This window comes from Urocitellus parryii, chromosome X (assembly GCF_045843805.1).
Source record: "Urocitellus parryii isolate mUroPar1 chromosome X, mUroPar1.hap1, whole genome shotgun sequence".
Classification (NCBI taxonomy): domain Eukaryota; kingdom Metazoa; phylum Chordata; class Mammalia; order Rodentia; family Sciuridae; genus Urocitellus; species Urocitellus parryii.
Window position 1 is genome coordinate 47,117,690 of NC_135547.1, and position 3,622 is coordinate 47,121,311.

The window sequence follows — 3,622 nt, forward strand, 5'->3', positions numbered from 1 at the left end:
ATTTTTATTTTGTCATTAAATTCTAATTTCTTTTTATTATGATATGATATAAGGCAGAGTAGTAGCTCTACTTTTTTTTGATATTTGCTAGGAGTTGCTTTGTGACATAATATATGATCTAGAGAAGGAATCATGTGCTACTGGAAAGAAAGTGTATTCATTCATTGAAGGATAAAATTTTCTGTATATGTCAGTAAAGTCTAAGTTATTGATTGTATTATTGAATTCTGTAGTTTCTTTGTTCAGCTTCTGTTTGGATGATTTATCCTTAATAAGACTTACAGTGTAAGAATTAAGATCAGTAATTAATAAATGGGATGGATTCAATCTCAAAATCTTCTTCTCAACAAAAGAAACAGTGAGTTGAATAGAAAATGGACAGATTTGGAGCAAATTTTTACCATTTGCACATCAGATAGAGCACTAATCTCTAGGGTATATAAAGAACTCAAAAATCTAAACTGCAAAAAACAAATAATCCAATCAACAAATGGACCAAGGAACTGAACAGACATTTCTCAGAAGAAGTTATATAATCAATCAACAAATACATTAAAAAAATATTCGACATCTCTAGCAATTGGAGAAATGCAAATTAAACCTATTCTAAGATTTCATCTAACTCCATTCAGAATGGCAGCTGTAAAGAATACAAACAACACTAAAGGTTGGCCTGGATGTGGAGGAAAAGGCACATTCATACATTGCTGGTGGGGCTGCAAATTGGTGCAGCCAATATGGAAAGTAGTATGGTGATTCCTTGTAAAACTGAGAATGAAACCACATTTTCCCCAGCTATCCCACTCCTCAGTCTATACCCAAAGGACTTAAAAACAGAATACTACAGGGATACAGCCACAACAAAGTTTATTGCAGCACAATTTACAATAGTTAAACAGTGAAGCATCCTAGATGCCCTTCAGTAGATGAATGGATAAAGAAAATATAGTAAATATACACAATATAATATTACTCAGCAATAAAAGAGAATAAAATCATAAATTTGCAGGTAAATGGATGGAGTTGGAGAATATAAAATAGGTGAAGTTCGCCAATCCCCCCCAAAACAAATGCTGAATGTTTTCTCTGATATAAGGAAGCTGGTTCATAGTGGGGTTGGGAGGGGGAGCAAGGGAGAATTAGATGAACTCAAGATAGGGCAAAGGGGGTGGGGATAAAAAGATGGTGGAATGAGATGGACATCATTACCCTAAGTAAGTACTTGTATGAAGACACAAATGGTGTGAGTATACTTTGCATACAATCAGAGATATGAAACATTGTGCTCTATATGTTTAATATGAACTGTATTGCATTCTGCTGTCATATATAAAAAACTGGAATAAAAAATCTTTTAAACAATAATATATGAATTATAACAACAAGGATTACTCTGTGGTAATGCAGAATATATTAGCAACTCTAGAAATTCAATATCAAAAAAGCAAATAACCCATTAAAAATAAATACTAGATATAAAAAGACATTTCTCAAAAGAAAGCACAAATGACAAATAAGTAGCTGAAAAAAGCTCAATATCACTAATTACCAAAGAAATACAAATTAAACCACTGTGATATATCACTTCACACCAATAATTTTGGCTCATATAGAGAAGACTAAAGGTAAGAAGTTAAAATGTGGATAAAGGTGAACAATTGAACACTGTTTGTGCATAGGTAAATCAATAAATCTAGAATTATTTTCTAAAAAAATATAATTAGAATTATCCTTTGATCTCATTAATTTCCATATGTCTAAAAAAATGAAATCAGTGAATAAAACGAACAATTGTGTGCCCATGTTAATTGCAAAATATTCACAATAGACAAGAAATTGTATTGGTCAATGTGTTCATTAACTAATGAATGCATTAAGAAAATATGGTACATATACATAATAGAATAATGTTTAGCAATACAAAAGAATCTTGTCATTTGCAGCAACATGTATAGAACTTTTGATTATTATGTTAAATGAAAATCAAATACTACATGATCTCTCTCATGTGAAACATAAAAACTGTAATATCAGAGAATTTTGAGCAGAATGGTGGTTACCAAAGACTGCCAACATAAAGAGGAGATAGGATGAGGAAATTATGAATGGGTGCTAAATCCAATTATATATTAATAAGAAGCTCTGGGGTATCATTGCACAGTATGGTAACTATAAATAAGTGTAATGTACTGTACATTTCAAAAAAATGTAAGAAAGAATTATGAAAGTTTCATCAAGAGAAAATGATAAACATTTGAATACATGAATATAATCAATCTGATTTAAACATTAATCAATCTGATTTAAACATTATTCAGATTATACATGTATCAAACATTTCATTGAACACCATTATTAAGTGCAATATTTATATCTTAGTGTATCTAAAATTTTATAGAAAATAATAATTTTAATAATTTAGAAGTGTATTTTATTTGTGGTATGGTGATACTAGCACTCAGTGGCCAAATTGTAAAAGGAATGTATAATCTATACAAAGAATGAGGTGCAAAGAAATAATGAAAAATACATTATTTGGAGACTATAAGCCTTTAAAATAAATAATACTTGTGAAATGTCTTTTGCAGTATGTTAAAATTTTGTACATTCCTGTTTTCTCAAATATCTTTATAATAAATCAACTTTCTTGATAGGTGAGAATGTAAATGATTCAAAAGCCACAGAAGATTAATATAGGTGTATTTATAGATCAAACTCTTATTTTTTCAATAAGCTATTTCATAATTTCAAAATAAAAATGGAAAAAAAAACTACTGAATCTCTGTAAACCTTAGGATATAAACAATGATTATCTTGGCAGTGTGAAACTCAGTTTATTTTTGCCTATTCTTTCTCACAAAAGTGGACATTTTCCCATTCTTCTAGATGTGTCTTATTTTGCCTTTTTAGAGACAAATTTTGACTAAATATACAATAAAAACACATTGGGGAAAAACTTCATATTAAAGTAATAATATCAGATTAGGTTTGAAACTCATTATACATTTTATAAAGTCATGTCAGATTTGTTTCTTTAAAGTAAAATACCTCATATATAATTTGTTAAACATGATATTATAAAATATATTATGTATTGTATTATGTAGCATAATATATAGTATATATAAACAATTACACATATATTAATGCTAATATTCTTACTGGTTTTGATTATAATCAGAAATGATTTTGCTCTCTGATTAATCCATTTAAAGTTTTATACATAAATTTGAAAGACATACAATTCAGGGAACATTTTTTTCTTTAACTGTACATACTTACATTGAATTTATATACTCTCTTACTGTTTCATTTTTCTAGAGGAAGTGCTTTCCATTTTTGTATAAATCAGGGTGAAAGTCGCTGATACAACAGTGAAATGAAAAGAGAATATAATATGCATATTAGAAAGAGAAAACAAGGTAGGAGGTGACATTCAATTCTGGAATCATTCTTTGGCTGTGGGAAAAATAGAACAAGATTACTGATGATTTCCAAAGGACTCACTGAAAAACCAGCCTCTATCTCAGAGCAAAGCCTGTCCAAGGAAGGGACATGGCCTTTGTCCATGGAAAGACCCACAGAGCACATTCCCACCCTGCTAAGTTGTTTATCTACAAAT